Source organism: Linepithema humile, chromosome 1 (assembly GCF_040581485.1).
Source record: "Linepithema humile isolate Giens D197 chromosome 1, Lhum_UNIL_v1.0, whole genome shotgun sequence".
Classification (NCBI taxonomy): domain Eukaryota; kingdom Metazoa; phylum Arthropoda; class Insecta; order Hymenoptera; family Formicidae; genus Linepithema; species Linepithema humile.
Window position 1 is genome coordinate 15,625,251 of NC_090128.1, and position 20,198 is coordinate 15,645,448.

At 32.7% G+C, this 20,198-nt stretch overlaps 1 protein-coding gene and 1 long non-coding RNA gene across 4 annotated transcripts in view; both read left to right on the plus strand.

Annotated features, from left to right (window-relative positions):
• Nucleotides 1-20,198, plus strand: part of brp (bruchpilot) — a 73,003-nt gene that overhangs the window by 3,723 nt on the left and 49,082 nt on the right. The window lies entirely within an intron of this gene.
• Nucleotides 4,172-15,471, plus strand: LOC136997118 (uncharacterized). The gene is made up of 2 exons (XR_010887947.1): nt 4,172-8,367; nt 8,507-15,471. It is a non-coding gene; the product is annotated as an uncharacterized lncRNA (long non-coding RNA).

Consider the following 20,198-nt stretch of genomic DNA (forward strand, 5'->3'; position numbering starts at 1 on the left):
CCGGCGCGCACGCACGCGCACGCACACACACACACACACACACACACACACACACACACACACACACACACACACACACACACACACACACAAACAAATTACATCAATTTTACTATATATAATATATGTAGACACAAGACACAATTGTACATAATAAAAAATACATGTTAATTTAAAAAATCAAGGTGTCTTTGAAATGACCTTAACAACTTCGCTTAAAAAAGAATTAATTTTATCACACAATGCCCGCTTCGATACCAAACAGTCGCTGGAAAATAAGAATTTCATATTTCGTTCAGTTTCAGAAATATTAACCTGTACATCTTTAGTGAACCATCCTGTATATATAATTACTATATATATAGGGTGTCCCGTTTTATTTTTGACAGTCAAATATCTCAAAAAATATGGGAGATACGGAAAAATGTTTTAGACAAAAATTGTACAGTCTCAAGGGGGATAAATAATGGTAAAATTAATTTTCGAAAAAAAAAATTTTTTTTAAGTTATATGAAGGTCCTCTTCATTTTTTAAAATGGAACTATGCTGATTTTTTTATATAAATCGATTTCTCGTAATATTCGGCGCTAAAAGTTACAAGGATAGGATGGCCAAAAATTGAATAGTTTATGAGATATTTTATACTTTAATTTGACATAATTTTACATAAACTATGAAATACCTCGTTAAATATTCATTTTTCAATTATTTTACCTCAACACTTTTATGCACAAAATAATCGGACTCAGTAATCATTTAAATTTTCACAAATATATGCGTATTATAAATTATAAAATGTCGTATGTTACATAATTTACTATACACATATGTATATAATAAACTATATATATCGTAAATTATGTAACACACGACATTTTATAATAAGAGAAATAAATTGGTGTAAAACAACACATAGTTGTCTTTAAGAAAAAATATGATATGATATCATTTCAGCTACATTTTTTTTTTAAAGATAACTATGTGTTTTTTTTTTACACCAGTGCTCGGAATTAGTCTGAACATTTCAGCCGATTTCCGTGGTATACGCCTCCTTTCCTCTTCTTACCGCGCGCGCCGCAGCCGCTAGGGCCAGCGCCGCCGAGCGTTAGGAGCGACACTATCTGATTATGAGTGGGTTCTTCTCCCTATTTATTAAAATTTAAAAAATGTATTAAAATTTATTAAAAATAAATTTTTTATTTTTAAATTTATTAAGTGGAAATATTTTAATAGATTTCTATGTCACCCATGAGGTACTAATACTGACACGTTTTTCAAAAAGTGGTTTTTATCTACATTATTGCATCAATTGTTCATTCTCATAAAAGGCCAAGAAAATCTAATTAAGAAAATCTCTTTTATATATATTTTTTTTTAAATTAAGAATTTATTTTTATCTTTAGTGGAATAGGTCTACGGGGGAAACCACTTAAAAAAAAAACGCGTCAGCATTAGTATCTCATGGGTGACGTCAAAATCTATTGAAATATTTCCACTTAATAAATTTAAAATTAAAAAATTTATTTTTAATAAATTTTAATACATTTTTTTTAATTTTAATAAATAGGGAGAAGAACCCACTCACAATCAGATAGTGTCGCTCCTAACGCTCGGCGGCGCTGGCCCTAGCGGCTGCGGCGCGCGCGGTAAGGAGAGGAAAAGAGGCGTATACCACGGAAATCGGCTGAAATGTTCAGACTAATTCCGAGCACTGTTTTACACCAATCGAGGAAACTCAATAGCAACTCCATTAAATTTTAGTTAAGTTATTCTGTCGCCTTGTTGCCATTTATTTTGCGGTTTAGTAATACATTGTTAAATACATTCATAAATTCGGAGAAACCATGGAAAATTGTAAAAAATATATTGGACAAAAACAGTGATACGGATTGAAATCATGAGAAAACGATATCATTTTATTTCTTTTTTTTTATGCGATTAATCAAATCCGTAGTTATAGTTACGCAATTTTCTCGTGTTTATATGCGTACGCTTTTATATACACATATGTATGTAGACGCATCGCAACGAGTGAGTCATTGCCCCCGCGACTGGAAGAATCTCAAAGAGCTAGATATATTTCTCTGGCCGACTGCCCACGTTCGTGTCTCTATCCCTGTGGCTGAGTAAACGCGCGCCGTTAGGCATTTCCTTGCGAGACGTGTGTACGCTGGACTTACATCAATCCATTATTCTCGTCGTCTTGTTCGAAATTCGTAATCATGGACGTGCTGGGAATACTGTAAATTATACCGATGACCGTTTATTTTTACATGATTTCCATTTCCATTCCACCAGCGACAATCGGATCGAATCTTCCGATAAATTAAAGATACAAATTTAGATTTACCATGTAAAATGTAAAAAATTGTGATAAAACTTTTTTTCCGTTACACTGTGTTCATAAAATGAAAAATAAATAAAACGCATTAAATTGTAAAAGTAATAAAAAAAGTAAATATAATTCACAATAACATGCGTAATATCTGTTTTATTCAAATAATATTTACGTTTTTTTTTTGTCTTAAGATTCAAATGGGCGCATCTATTAGATTTTACGAAATTTAAATCAATTTTATTTATAATTTTACATAATTAAAAGTACTTTTAATTAAACGCGGAATCTCATTTTTTAAAAAATCCGGGCAAAGTCATGTTAATAATTTTGCATGACAGCATCTTCCAACTCTCCGTCGGGAAATTTTATAAAAGTTTAATCGTGACTTTCGCTCTGTAAAAATTAACAACAATAATTGTAAATCGATTTGTTCTCACTTTAAGACTCTTTTGGGATCTCTCTCTCTCTCTCTCTCTCTCTCTCTCTCTCTCTCTCTCTCTCTCTGGCCTGTTATAACGCAAGATTCTATGAGAAATCGGAAATCGGAAGAATCTGCTGAACAAGCTAATATCGCCGTACCTTACGTTGCGAGAAGTAGAAGAGCGCGAGCGAGAAAGAAACGTCGAAAGAAATAATCCTCGTTTGTCTCTCTCGATGGTGCTGAGAGAGTAAGCGGAGTCTTCGATCGATCCGCACAGCCTCCGGCGGGTTCTTCCTGCACCCTTCCTTTCTTCCATTAACATCGAGAACGGAAGAATGGAATGCGTAAAAGAAGGCATTAAACTGTCAGCGAAGATAAAAAAAAGTAATCTAGACGGGAGCGCGGAATTAATTTTGCTTCACGAGTCAGTAAGCGATATTCAAAATTGGTGCAACATGACTCGCGAGTAATACGGTTTGACTTCTAGAATTTCGTGAGACTCCTGGCTAATATTCTTTTACATCTTGCGACGACATACAACGCGGAAATTATATTAATTTTTGCGCAAATTATTGCAGTATCAGAGGTAACGTCTATGAACTGAACATTATATGTGTACGCTTTGTGAAAACATATTGAGAATGTTCGTAGCATCCAAACTTTCTCAATAATTGGGTGGCATGATATAGCAGGTTCAATATTCGAAGCATCAAAGTTAAGTAATTAAGATTATGTTATAAGTGCGTTTCATAAACTTGTGAATATTATTAGAAAAAGTAAAAAGTTGTTTTTTTAATTTATGAATAATATGAATTTTATGTCATATTAACACAACTAGAATTGGTCGGTAAAAATATATAAAATATTATCCGGTAATGATATTTAAATGTAAAATAATTTCAACTTTTATATTCTTTGTTCAATGAAATAAATCATTATAAATATTTAAAAAATCTACTGATACGCTCATTTAGCGTTCTATATTTAAAAATTTTATTAAAATTATCAGAATAATCAAAAATTATCAAAACATAATAAAATGGCTGAGTATGCACCTGTTTAACAATTATTCGCCGTTTCTGGATCTTTTTGAAGATCTCGCGAAATCGTCCGACTGTAGAAACAGCGTTCAAATTAATGCTAAATTAAAAATTATGAGATCGCATTTGACTGTGCAGAGTTATCTATTTATCCTGTGTCGCGAAATGGAGACCTAGTTAACTTGCTATTGAATAGAAATGAGATATTATCTTATTTGCAAGTAAAACTGATAACCCAATTATTTTTCAAAAAATTTTGATCTCTCAACTAGTTTAGCTAACATTATAATTTGGCTCAAAACTTTATTCTAATAAAGATTTTCTTCGAGATTGCGCGTCGAAGTACGTAATAGCAAAATTCAAAATTTTTATATTTTAATAATTTGCTTAATTAACAATTTTTGATGAACTTGAAATTAATTTTTATCAAAAATGTGTTTTAATCACATTTTAAAACTTTATTTTTATCACAGTTTGATTTTAATTAAAATATCTTTTAACGTCACATCTTATATAGTTAACTTTAATTGGGTTTCTAAAGACTCGAACACTCAAAAAAATATTTCGCTGATGTAGTTAGATTTCTAGATATCGCAACAAGAATGTATCGCTATTTTTCGTATCTGTGAAAACATTGTTTGTCACATATAGAATTTATAGCAGTAATGTTCTAGCAATAGCTTCTGAAAAATTTAGGTACCATTGCTAAATGTTATTCATTGCATGATCTAACACGTGATTGATCTTATACAGATAGGCGCTTTAGAGAAACTTTCTTTTTAAAGTTCACAAACAATACAGATATATATTCTGTTTCTGTCATCTAAACTGATTAAGTAATTACATATGCAATATCACAACAGTTGCTAATCATTTATCTGTTTTAGTTAATTTTTTACACCTAGAAAATTTTAGCTATTATTGCAAGATCATTTTTTTGAGTGAAAGGTATACGAATAAATCTACATAATGCACAATATATTTTATTCGCCAATAATTGCATATTAGCCTTGTTTAAGCGAAAGTGACAAAAATGAATACGAACAGGCGAGATGAATAACTAATAATGAACAAACTGTGTAATCTTGAAGTTGCCTGTCTGGATGTGGGTCGATTTTGCGCCGTATAAATATATATATAGGCACCATTGTCGCGGGATGTGAATCTGTTCGTGCCTGAGTGTGCCGACAATACCGTCTCTCATCTCATGAATGTTCACACGCCACTGTAATTCATCTGGAGTTGCAGCTGCCATCCAGGGCCGCGGCAACACGAAGACAGATGACTGACTTAGGAAGCGACATTACTGTGCTGCCGTCGATAAAGAACGCGTAATGCAGCACTTGTATCTGACATTCTTAATTATTCATCTATTATATATATTCTGTTCTATCTAATGATGCACCATGCCACACAGTGTTCGCTATATCAGAAGCAACAAAGATATTTAGTCTATATTTATTAAATATTCAAACGCCACAATATTTATTTAAGTAGTTTATGCAAATAGTTATCTTTTGATTAATATTTCACGAGACTGTTACTAATTAATAATTTTTGAAGTCCTTTTTATAAGAATATATAATCGATAATCGATTAGTTATAAAAAATAATTTTTGTATGCGAATAATCAAGATTGCCACTGATCTTAGAAAATACGAAACTTGATGTGATGCTTATTTTTCAAGCAGAAAAATAAGATTCTTCTTTCGTTTAATTACCTTGCGGGTCACTCTAGTAATCTGTCTTATTTTTGCGTTCAATATTTTTTTTGTCGAATCCGTAGCCTTGTCGTTTCCATCTTTTCTCACATCTGTTCTCTCAGGTCGATGGATTCTCGTCCGTTTTCTTTTTTCCTCTTTCGATATTCCGCTTTCTTGCCAAGCTCGTCTAGCGACAAACCTTGCATTACAAGGACGAGAGCGACATGCATATTAAAAGCTTAAATTCTTTCAAAGTCTACCGAGAAAATAGTTCTCAAACTTTCACGGCTTTATTTTAACCGCGCTAGCGCAGTTCTGTTAACTCTAAGCTATCAACATAAATTTTCCAATATACGATTATTACGAATGTTCACAAAACATGACAAAACTAATCTTTGCCTATACAATTTTATATGTTTAAGAAAAAAAAACGGAATTTTTTGCAAAAACAAAAATTGTGTAAATATAGCAGAATAACTCCTTTAAAGCAAGTGATATAAATAATGCGTTTCACACGTGTTACAGTCACTAATCGCCCTGTTATAAATACGGGATTAATCGCGCGATATCTGATGCTTTCTCCTCATTATTCTCCCTTTTGCCCGCTAAGTTATGTTCTCGTATTTACACCCGTCGCTTATATTGATCGGGCCACTGTTTATTCTGACACCGCCAATGAATGATTAATAAATGGCAGAATGTCGAAGGACATGCGCCGATCGGCGATGGAAAATATCCTTGAGACATTGGAAAGCTTTTCTCCCAGCGGCGACAATTTAGTCGCTGAACTCGGAGCAATGCGATCGCGCTATACTTATACAACGTGGCATAGAACCTTGTTATCCATTTCGTTATATTTAGGCCAATCGATATGAAATGGATATATTATATTTCTATGCGATCGCAATCACATGTGAGCTGATCAATGCAAAAATGTCAACTTTTAGTTGATGGCGCTTGAAATAATCGCTCGAGTAAATCCGAGCCGTTTATTTCGAAACTTGTCCAATTTTACAATGCTGTAAATTTCAGCAAGATGCAAATATAAAATGACACGGTACCGGAAAATCTTCGAAATTCTATTTACATTACTTCCGAACAAAATAATTTATTTAATTGCATTTTGCATTTAGACTTATGTCATCGTCTTGTTACAAATTATATTAATATTTAATACAAAATAACTATATTTTACAATTTTACAATTGCAATCAATATCCTACTTAATAACTGTTTTCCTATCAATTTTATTTTTTCGACTATACATAATAGGCTTAAGTTTTTAATTCATAAAAAATCTAGTGACTTTAATTTAATTAGTAATTGTTCAAACAATATTTATGACAATAATGACTTCAAGACTTTTTTTACCATTCCTTACATTCCTTCGGTTTATAAAGATTTTAACTCCATAGCCAGAAGCTTCAATTTAAAATTATCATGTTCAATTCCTAACAATCTAACACAATTCATACGGACGGGGAAAGACAGTTTAAATAAATTTTCACATTGTCAGGTTGTTTACATGATATCATGTCGAGATTGTGAGAAAACTTACGTGGGTCAGACAAAAAGACAGCTTAATACTAGAATTAAAGAACACAAGAATGACATAAAAAAGAGCTGTTCCCCCTCTGTTATATCCAAACATAAATTGGATTTTTCTCACGATTTTGACTGGGACAATGTGAGAATTCTGGACGGAGAACCTTCTTATGGAAAGAGATTGATATCCGAAATAGTGTTTATAAAAAGACAACGTGCAGGCTTGAACAATCAAAATGACACAGAACGGTTACCTGACTCTTATCTCCCCATTATTAATTTGTTTCCCCCGTTATAATTGTATCGTTTTTCTTTTCATATATTAATTCCTGTATTCCCCTCCTAGGTACTTATACCCTCCCCTCCATACTCCTTGTTCTTTCCGTCCCCCCCATCTCCACCGCCCTCTCACTAATCTTTCATCGCTTGAATTTATCGTTATTCTATCACGTACATTGAGGTTTCAACCATCACATTATATGGTTCTAAGTTTTTTCTCCTACCTCGTTCCATCTTGTGTGGACGAGCTTTCTACTATGTTTAACACAAGTATGTAAAAATTGTTTCTTTTTTCTGTTTTTTCTGTTTGCGCTCAATTTGTAACGGGAATTTTCTCATTTGGCTCTTTTTTATTACAGTTTAACGTGGTTTTAACTACTCTTCAGTTTATTATGTCAATTTTACTTCGTTTTTTGTATTTAATTTTTGCGTTGCGTATTTATTGGATTTTGTAATAACATTGATAAAGGCCTGATGACAGGCTGAAACGTTTGTTCTTTAATGTATTGTTCAATGGTTATAAATTAATACACGATAACCTTCGCACGAATATCTGGCTGTTGGCTCTTTACGCTCCTATCAAATTTATTGATTTTAACAATCATCAGAGCCTGATACATTTATAATTTTTAAAATAACTATAGTTAACTATAGTTAACTATAGAAAATTTGAGTGAAATTTTATCACACAACATATATGTTATACGTTGCAACGTATAGCATTATTATATTCATAGCATAATATATTCATTATGTTTTAACATTGACGTGCAGACAATATGAAAATATTATAATGAAAAGAGCAAAGGAGATTTCTTGGTATTAAATTCTTTTAATATTTTAGACTAGAAGCCATTTGCGTATAGCATTGTGCCTTGTAAATGCATATTACACGATAATACCGCGTTGGCGGACTTATATGCATACACTTCTCCTTAATAAGAAGATGACTTTCAATAGGTATATCAAAACGGCATTTGCACAGTGTCCATATATTAATACTTATCATCATTTATCATCGTCAAAAAAGTTTAGTAACAAGTGAGTTTTGGCTTTTCGAAATTTATATTTTTTTTATAAAAAATTACTTTTACTTTTTCACATCTATTCTTAGCGCAAAATCTTTATCAACTTATTATGAAAGAAAATGCGTGTCACAACTCACGAAAAGATTTTCCAGACGCAAACTACAGTCAATTATGCAACAACCTTGAGGCATGGAATACACGATAACTAAGCCCAGCCTCGGACACGATCGATATCGAACGAATTTATGAGGACGTAGAAAACTTGACTGACTTTGCCGACACAATAGGTTGAGCTCTAAATAAACGGGAATATCAGAGCACTAAGTTACGTAAATTTTATGAAAAACTCTAATAACTTTTCGAGCTAATAAACTTTATCCTGTTTATGTGTGTGTGTTAAGTAATACATGCATATGCACAACAATTTTGTATTGATTTCTGAAATACATTAATATTTTTTTAATAAAGTGTGTAATATTGTTTCGCAATAATATTTTCTTTTACTGTTGAACTAATTTATTATATTAATAACAACTTTAAATTTGTTTCTAAAATTTTAATTTGTGTATGTCTGTCTAACTGATACTTCTAACAAGAATTCTTTTTTATTACTTGAACAGTGTAGTAATAAGTAGTGCTATAAGTATTATTACTATGTAAATTTTACAGAATATCCCCTTTGTTAGTTTTTTAGCCCTTGATGCACACACACGCACGCACGCAGAAAGGAACGGTGAGGGAAAAAGAGGGGGGGGGGGGAAATATAGAATATTATAATTCTCATCCATCGCTGTTGTGTAACAAAACTGTTCCCGTAGAATATCGAGTTTGTAAGATTAGAATTTATTACGTTTTGATTTCAAAAACATATCGAAGTGTATTATTATATTAAATTTAAGTAAGTTAAAAAAACTTGCGTTTAAAATATTGTAACAATTTTTATGCATAATATCGTCTTTTACAAAAATTCTTTAGTATTGTTATTACTGCATAGAATCAATTTACAATACAATTTACAATATCTATTTTAACATAGTACTTGTATCCGAAAATATTTTCTCGTACTAAAAAAAGAAAAAAAGGTCGGTTTTGATAACTCGAGCTTTTATCTCGAAACTTTCTGTTTGATACGAGCTCTCTGATGTCAGATATAACAGAATTCCATTCTCTCGTTATTGTATGCCGCTGTTAATAATATGAAAATTTATATCTACATGATTCACAGCCACTTATATATATTTTTTCGATCGCGGACAACTGCTTGGATACTTATTATGGCTTAACATTCGTGAAACTCGCATTGAGTAATAATAAATTATACTTTTGTATCGATGAAACAAAACAAAGTCATAGAAATGATTTTGTACTCGGCCGCTCGTTAAACTCAATGTTCCGCGCTCGTTTAATTCATAAAACTTGTGCACGTTATTTCTCAATCAGATCAGTTATATTATAAATCAAAAATATATCGGAGCGTGAAAAACATCGTTTCAGTGGGAAACTCACCTTTCTATCTGGGTCGCGTGCTGGAACATCTGGGTTATATCGGGGATATCCGATAAACTCCACTTTTATTCGACGTTTACGATCGATGGTTCCACCCGCACATTATCGAGAAAAACGCGTAATTCTTCCGTATATATGCAACCCGTATTCGCCGATCGAAACAAAAACGATCAGTATGCGTGTCAGTCGCGCGCTATTCGATTTAATCGAGCGTAAAAATATCCGTGCAAGTGGCGTTCTACAGGTTTATTTAGCACTTCCACAGCTTTCATGGATATTGACCAAAATAATTTTATATGCATTTGGAATCCGCTAATATATATTCTCGCTAATATATTTTGAATGCGTTCGTTTTGTTGCAAATTTTTTCGTCTTAATGTAAAACTGCAAGAAAAATATATAAAGAAATAAGCAAATTTGAAAGAAAAGAATTTATGCCATATTTTTAATATTTATTAAAGATTGTTTATTGTTACAACTTGATTGTCAGGTTAACATTAAAAGTTAAGCAATTATAGAAAGAATGGAAAACATTATGAAATAAAAACCCAGCAACATTGTGGTAATGTTGCAATATTGCTATAATGTTGCAACATTGCCGCAATGTTACTGCAATGTTTTGTGTTTGCTGAGTATAAAACTGGTGCTTAAGTTGCGTCTTTCATTTTTAAGATAATGTAGCTGTTATACTTTTGCATATTAAAAAATATTTTTCTTTTTATACATATATAAAGATATAAAATAGAATAGGTATCGCTTTTATTTTCTCATTACATTGCAGTCGTCTTCATTGGCCTGCCGGTAATAAAGGACAAATTTAAAAATCATGGATATAGATGTACTAGCAATTCTCGGTTACGCCCATATTTATGATAACATCTCATACATACGTTACTACAGGCTATTGACCATAAAGACTAGCGATAAAAGTACCGAAGAATTGTAACGACCGGCGAAATTGTCGGAACAATTGACGGTGACGTCGCACAGCGCTTATGCACGGTCACTGCACGAACTGCAGTAATTGCTCACGGAGGGGAGAGAAATCAATTGTCTCTTGACATTCGCCGGCGAGTGGTCGCGCGCGCGAATCGATGCGAGCGATCCGTTTCAGTTTGCAACGCAGATTGAAATAGATTTGCGGAGACACGCAGGGGGAGAAAGAGACAGCGCCGAGCTGCCAATAGGCGTCGCGAGGCGCGATGAATAAAAATAGGGTTAACTGTGATTTAATCAATACAGTATTTTACAGGGTGAGGCAATTTATTATATTAAAATGGTAAAAGTTATCTCCGGTCGTTAAAACTGTCAACAGCTCAATCTATAAACAAAATACTTTGTTACAATTTGATATTTAGTCAAATCAATTATATTTAATTTCTAGTCAAATTTTAATACGTGGTATGTTTAAAATAGTTATAAATATTTTGTCGCAATAGAAACAATTTCGTAATATGATATCTCGCACGGGCGATACATTATCGATCCGCGCGCAAACATGGCAATCTTTTTTTACTTCTGCGTTTGATTCGTCGAACCGATATCACTCCTGGCTTACATGTTTCCATGTACTGACGTAATTGGTATGCAGGCCACATGTGTGTGTATCGTAATTTCACCGCCGTGTAACGCAAAATTTTACAGCCGGTTGAAAAATCGAGATTGTACACACATTAAACACGCAGAAGTTACGAGAGATAAGAACTTGTTCTGTTTGATGGAGATTTCACTAATATTACTGTTTTATGATTTAATCACTGAAATTCCACGCATTTCCTTATTTAAATATACAAAAGACAATTTATACTTCTACGTGGATGGTGCGAGGAATGCGCGCAGAAACCGATCAAAGAGATGATTTGAATAGCTGTTAGAAACGTCTAAAAGCTGAAATATTGTATCTAACTCGAAACAACTTTCCCTCACGCTATTCTTTGCAAGCTTTCTAATTAGTCACTTTGAAGAGAACAAAACTTAGTTACGAAAGCCAGAATCTACGGGTAATTGTAGCAAACTGGTGCAGTAAAATTATATTTTCGACAAACTGGGTATAAAAGTTGCTGAAATTTAATGTAGTACATAATACAAAAATGTTATTGTTAAATTAAAACATTATAATATTTTTTGATATTTCCGCAAATTTAATAATCCGGAAAAAAAATTTGCAACTTTTAATCAATGCTATATTATATTAATTTAGCAGCGTTATAAAGTTACAAAACAAATTTTGCAAGTTCTTATTTTTTTATAAATTTGAGAGAAAGATTATAAACAATTTCAAATGGCGTTCCGGGATCAGCAATCTTGATTGCATAGAATCGTGTTCGTTTTCCTTTATTTTAAAGGAAAAACGAGGGCAAGTCGCGAGGGATAAATGAATCAAAGGACGACAGAGTGACCTCGGCGCAACATCTGAAAGTTTCATCAGCCGCCTCACTTATGAGCTAAAAGCAAATTTCGACATAATTCACTTCTCAAATTAGTATCGATCGATAGCGTCACTTTCCCCGACACAATGCGACGTAATTTAACAGCCCCGGCTCGTCCAGCGATAATTATTCTCGCGCGTCTATGCCGCGTTAAAACTTTTTTAATATTTGCTATGATCAATGAGCCGCAACAATGAATCCATTTAACTTTCAGAATCAGTCTTTATTAATCAAATTTAACAAAGTTGATACAAAAATAGGATTTATCAATATTTTCCGTTATTTATAAACACTTCTATATTCGCATTTCTCATTCTAAAACGAACTCGTCCTAAAAACTTTCAAGCATTTTCATAACTGCATTCATTTTCCAAAATTTGCAATGCTAACAATTTGATTACATATAAATTTAATAATTTCTTAAGTTATAGTAAGATAGTTAAATATAATTCAAGCTAAGAATGCAGGGAGCAAATGAGTTTATGCTAGTTGTTATTGCAAATGTATTTGACTTACAAGATAATATCAAGAAACGTTTCAGCATACAGGCTTTCCTCAAGTGTTGAGCGATATAAAATCTAAAATTCAGACACATTCTCAATTTTACAATCAAATATTAATACATAATGTACTTGATTAGGAAAAAAAACCCTCGAATACTACCTTCTACCTAATATCTACCTAATATCTACCTTCCCCTCCTTTATCTTTCCATATTGCTCGTTATTTATGTTCCTCTACTCTATTACTCTACTCTACTACTCGATCATTTTAACCATTGACCTAATTTATTGTATATATCTATCAATTTAGCCATAGATTGTAAATTTTGAACATGGTTTACTTAAGATCTTTGACTCTTCCATTGATTGGTTTTCTTCTTGGCACACTGAACACACATGTAGCAGAATGTATGTATGTATATAACTTCATTTTTTGCCGGTTTTTTTCAAATTCTATCTTTCATTATATTCGGTATAACTTTATTTCAGTACAAACGACTGTATTGCTGACTTAATTTCATGATTGTAAAGAATCTAACTACTATTATAACAACGCTTATCGCTAAACATGTAACGCTCAATGATTTTGCGCTGCATCTCTTTGTCACAAAAATTGCGTGCAATTTTTTTTCCTAATTAAATATATTATGTATTTGATTGTAAAATTAAGAACATGTCTGAATTTTAGATTTTATATTGCTCAACACTGAGGGGAAAACCTAAGGCTGAAACATTTGTTGAGATTATCTTGTAAGTCAAATACATTTGCAATAACAATCAGCATAGGCTCATTTGTTCCCCATTCTTAGTTTGATATATATTATTGAAGCCTTAATATTATTAATAACTTTAATAATTTATTTAATAATTTTATTTAAATATAATTGGTTTTTTTATTTTAATGTAAAAAAATCGTCTTAAGAAAGACAACGATGCTGATAGCTTTTATGTTTATAAAATATCCGGAACTTGGAAAGCATTTTTTTTTGTACTTTTTCAATATGAGCAAAAAAAGTTGTTGCAAAGCTACTCATGTTTAGGGAGTTATGTTCCATTGAGCTGTTGATGATACACGAGCGGTGATCAGGGTGGCCACGGGACAATCGGAAAAATCGGGTGGAAGAATCGGCCGGTTCCCGGTTCCAGTGTACTCCGGTTTCTTTTTCACTGGTGTAGCATATGAGGCTATAAGAATAGATGGAAAATATGGGCGAGACAAAGAGAGGATGATAAAGGGCACCACGCCTGGCGACAAGAGAGTGGGAGAAGGAGGGACAACAAAAGCTCGAGAGAGAGAGATAGGGAGAGGGCGAGTCGGTATCGCTCGATAACGCTTCTGCTCCGCCATCATCCCTCTTGCCTGTCTCCTTGTTCTTATTCTCTCGTGTCTCTCCATTTACGATGCATCTTTTTGGTTTCGAAAATTGGTACGTGTTTAAAATTGAAGACTCGGATATAAAAAGTGCAGGCAAACTCACTTTCTTTTGATGAATTTATTTTTTAGCAATAGCCGTATGCTATAAGATTAAGTGAATTAAATGAGATCGCTCACGTTAATGGAGCAATGCGATAATTTTCCAATAATGAATTTTTATATTAAACAAAACTTTTATATTTAATAAAAACTTTAATTTATTAAAAATAGAAATTTTTATTGAATATTATTTAGTTTAATGAAGAGAAACCACGCATCTTTTATGATGACAATTTAATATTATTAAATTGAATTTAAATTGGATAAATTGTGGAAGTTACTACTTATTTAAATATTAATGCTTTCTAATAATCCGTGATAAAATCGTCGCCACAGTGCACTGATCACTTCATTTTATCATCAGTTCAATTTGGAAACTAATGCCGATCCATCAGCAATAATTCGGAACAATCCGATAAACCGTGACGAGAACGTATTTACTGCGCTGCGTTATTAATCGCGATGCGCGATTACACACTCGGCTTTGTCGCATTTACTCGGCGAAAGGTTGGTTACATCGAGGCAGATTTCACTGGATGCGAACGACAAAAGACCGCACGGTCGATCGATAACAACCTCGTTGAGAAGCTCACCCGGAAAGGCAACCGAGCGAGAAGAAGATCGAGACGAGGTTGTGAGCTCTTATCGATGAAAGACTTTTCTGCCAGAGCGAGTTACGATCGTCTAGCGTTCGCTTGGGCGTATCATTAAAAGTGCCCGACGGGAGATGCGTGGAGAATCTCACGGAGAATTGAAGATCTTTCAAACTCATGAATAAATATGAACACTTATCGCTCTTTGCGTATTTTTGATTGCGATGGATAACTTAATCTTTGTCTTTGACTTTTTTAAAATTTTCGGAAACTTTTTATACGAATTTTGTATTTTGTACTCACTCAAAAAAATATTTCGCTGATGTAGTTAGATTTCTAGATATCGCAACAAGAATGTATCGCTATTTTTCGTATCTGTGAAAACATTGTTTGTCACATATAGAATTTATAGCAGTAATGTTCTAGCAATAGCTTCTGAAAAATTTAGGTACCATTGCTAAATGTTATTCATTGCATGATCTAACACGTGATTGATCTTATATAGATAGGCGCTTTAGAGAAACTTTCTTTTTAAAGTTCACAAACAATACAGATATATATTCTGTTTCTGTCATCTAAACTGATTAAGTAATTACATATGCAATATCACAACAGTTGCTAATCATTTATCTGTTTTAGTTAATTTTTTACACCTAGAAAATTTTAGCTATTATTGCAAGATTATTTTTTTGAGTGCTGATAATTAAAGTTATTTAATTATATAACCGACTATTTCACGTATTTAAAACATTCTATATGCGATACGTGTAAAAGCATATTTAGAATTACGTATCTTAATATTTTTTCACATTTTATATACCTAAATTAAACAAAACTTGTATGCAGTATTTATAATACGGATTTTATTACAATGTGCAGGATATACAAGAATTTTATATTATTTTTCCAAAAGTAGCATTTCAATTTGTATTTGTTCGACAATTGATAAGATACCATTTTTCTTGAGCGAAGAAAATATCGAGCTCACTCGTCAAATGCAAACATCTTAAATGTCAGGCTACTCCACCGTTCGTAGTTGCTGTCAGAAATTGAGCGATTATCTCCATCCTTGTAAACTATAGCTATCTCCGGATTTAACACGTTGCCTCCCAGGATAGCAACCCTTCGGGTTTCCACCCCATCGAGCGAAATCGATCCGAATCGTCCTTGATTTCTCACGTTTCTTTTTCTACATACACGCGCAAATCAGTAGTGTATATTCTTATGCATACATGTGTGTATACTCTATTCGCTAAAGATCAAGCACGAAAAATATCCCAAATATCAGATATCCTAAAGGATAAATAGCACCACGGATGGGTATCCGTTATTCAATACAAGAAAATTAACCGCATGCCGCCTTTACCTCGTTTTCGAAGATGAGATTGATCTGCGAGTACAACGACCCTAAGAAAAACAAAAACCGTAATAGTGATAATACAGTTTGTGCCGTTTAAGGAATTTCCCGTCGCTAGTTAGTCGCGTATTTTTACTCGTTCCAATTTCCAAGTTCCGTGAACGGTCAATCGCAAAATCAAATGATTATAAGTGATTATAAGTGACGGGTCATATAGTGTCAGATACCTCAGCTCTAATAAGATCAACTTCCACATTTTAATGCACTAGGAGTGCATAAAATATATGCAAACATTTAAAAACATTGTTGAAGCATAATATTGAGTTGAATAAAAAAAAATATCCACGCTTTAAAACTCACAGTTACTGGATTTATTTATACATTATGATAAATCTATTTGTTTATCTTACTTCAAAACTTTATCAATTTTAATATTTTTAAGATATGTACAGAGAGAGGACAAAATAATGTGTGTGGAAACACTGCTTATTCCGTCACGGGCATCCATGTCGTAGTTTTCTGCAAGTCCTATTATCACCCTAAATGGTAGACTGCCAAGGACTATGAAGACATTTTGAACAATCAGGTCTATTCAATGATTCAAACATTGTTTTCTGAAGGAGATGGTATTTTCCAGAATGATAATGCTCCTATCCATATAGTTAGAAATGTCCAGTCGTGGTTTGAAAAACATGAACAGAAAGTTAAACATCTTCCCTGGCTATCAAAGTCACCAGACCTAAATACGTATCAAATAAAGCGCAACCCAAGTATAAAATTTTGGAAATAACGATACGGGAAATGCAGGAAATAAAATTTTATTATAAATTATGTTTTTTTTTTTAAATTTTTTCGCGAATTTCCGAGATTTTTTCAGACGTCAAAAGTCGGTTTGTGTTATCAGATAAATTCATCACTGTACCTTCACGTCAAAACTTGTTGGGTGCTTGCAAACCAGCAAACTCGGTTTTATATCGTTCACGAACAATTCTGTAGGAACGAGAAGAAAAATAATGCTCAATAATAAAAATACGCTGCTTTGGAAGAAACGTCATATCGGACTTTTTTTTTCAATAATAGCGAATGATTGAATAACAAATGCCAACGAGAATCACACAACTATGCCGACACGTTGTTAATGAAAGTCACAGACTACCTGTGCAGAAGGTGAATTCTCTTTCTCTCTCCCTCTCTCCCCCCCCCCCCCTTTCTGCTCGCAAGAGACGAAATCATGTGTTTCTGCGACTCTGGTGTGGTCCACTCCAAAGTGTAGCGTGCAAAAATATATTCTTTCTCGTTTGAAGAAATAAGAGTCTAATTTTTACCTTCCGCCTATCTTGCAGAATATATCAGTATACATATGTATAGTATATTGCTCTCTTGAATGGATATATCTGTACTGACAATGAGTTTATTCACAGATCTATTTCTACAGACTGCTTTATGCCACAGTCTCGACCATTTTTTTTGTACTGCTCAAGTAGTTCGGCCGTCGTCTGAAAGTTACTATCAGATTGCGAAAATCGCGTTTTACTGACCAACAAAACACCGTTCGCCGAAATACCGCCCACTAACACTAGTTCTAGTTCTTAATAAAACTACTAATGCTATTTTCTGATTGCTTGATTGCTTGAGTTAGCTATTGTTTACACAGCTAGTTGAACTTGTAGAAGAGAGAGAGAAAGAGAGAGAGAGAGAGAGAAAGAGAAAGAGAGAGAGAAAGAGAGAGAGAGAGAGAAAGAGAGAGAGAAGCAATAAAAAAATAGAAACTTCGGAAATTCTTATATATCTTTTTTAATATTTCAGTAATTTGCTATAATAAAAGCGGGAAAATTTTGGGATTTTAACGTATAAATTTATAAAATAATACGTTGTGTACTGCAGAAAATAGAAAAATCGTGAAAATTCTATAATTTTATAATAAATATTAAAAAATATTTTTATATTTCTATTAATATTTGATAGATCTGCAATTTTAGAATTTTTTGTGATATTGATTCATTTAATATATCAATTTAATTAGTAATAAAATAGCCTAAAAAAAATACGCGATATATATGCATATGTATATACAATACATGCACATAAACATGAAGAAAATTCTAAGTGGTCATCATGAGACGTTATCGTTTCTCTTAATTAATGTTTGCGGATTTTCTGATAAACATTGCGATATGTTTAGCGACATGCCAGTATCTATCAGTTGCAAGATAGGCCAGCGGTTTTCATGTCGTTGGTACGTTCACTGCGTTGCGAGGGATAGGGTCGTCCCAATCGTTAATAGGATCTCGTCTTAAGAGGGGCTTCGGTTAAACTTCAAATCCTCATCTTTTTTCCTCCCTCGGTAAATATGCATTTTAGGTTACACCTCACCGATTTTGTTGCCATTTAGATATGTTGTAGAGGAGATTGTTCTGAGTGATTCCGCGCAAAAATCAAGTGGGGGACGGTATTGGTTTAGGAGATATAACAAATTAAAGTTTCACAATTTTAATGTTCTTATTTTGGTCTTATAAACTGATATTACGAACAGTAAAGTGTATATACGCTGTGTTTGTACATAAACACGGTATGTAAAGTTTTTGTTTACATTTTTTAAAGAATAGCTACATGTTCATAGATATTTTATCAACAGTCGACTTTACCTATTTCTCGCAGTTAACAGCTTTCAACATGCCGGTTATATTGCAGAGTATCTTTTTAAATATTTCTAATTTACAGAACAATTTATAGAAGCATTTTTTGATATAATGGCAAAACATTATCCGTCTTCACTATAATAAAAAGACAAATAAAATGTTTTTATACATGTAGCTCATTATTTTTCCTTATTTCTTCTCATTCTGATGAAAAATATTTATGGAATACGTTGGCGGGGGAGAGGCTCCTCTGCACCCTCACACCGCAAAAATCTAACCTAACCCAAACCAATGTCGTCTCCCATTTGATTTTTTGCGGAAAATTACTCAGAACAACCTCCAAACAACATATCTAAATGACAAATGACAAAATCGGTGAGATGTAACCTAAAATGTATATTTATCTTTCTCTGTTCGACCTTCTGCTCGTGTCATATCTTGATAAAATGTTTACGCAATATTTATAGCACTCTCCGATTGCGGATTGTTCGACAATCATTATTACGTATCTAGCAATACTTAATGTGTCTGTTAAACTTCTCGTGGTATTGAATATCTTCAAATGTTTTCTTGTTGTTTGTCTATCAGTAAAATTGATAAAAGCACTCGTTATAAATTATATTTGCATTTTTACAACTAACGCTGGATGACGCGCTAAGCGTTAAATTTGTTTTTGACAAAGTTATGAATATTAACTCATTTTGATTTTACATTTGTTCGATTTTTACGCTCTATAAAATATGTATCAAGCATTATATGTATGCATTTGACATTGTTCATTCTTTTATCATGTGTTTTATTCGCTATTTTTCGCTTAAATTTCAAATAATTGTCTTGTAAATTGTAATAAAAAATGGATTAACGTGTTTAAAGCATTTTCAAATTTATATTAATAAAATTTATATTAATAAAAAAAGAATTTTAATAAATTTAACTTTAACCATGTAAATAGATAGGTAACGATTTTTTTTAACATTTGGTAATTAATCAAGCGCAATTTATTTTAATTTGTTTATTTTAAGCAGTATTAAATTTAAAACATTGTTACTAATTTTTAACATCAAAAGTTAAGTAGATGCAACAAGTAAAATTTAATTTTACTAAGAAAAAATCGAACCAACAAATAAATAAGACAAATAATAAAATTACAAATTACAAATATTGAGATAACAAAAAACAATAAAAGTATAACAGCTGCATTTGTAGAAACTTTTGTACATGAAAAATAATATTCGGCAGTAGTACGAATGGATTACACAGAAATTGCGGATAGTTAAAGGGGGAATGACGTCACGCATGCTAAAATGCAATTGCCCTGCCGCTGCATCTCACCCTTCATGACG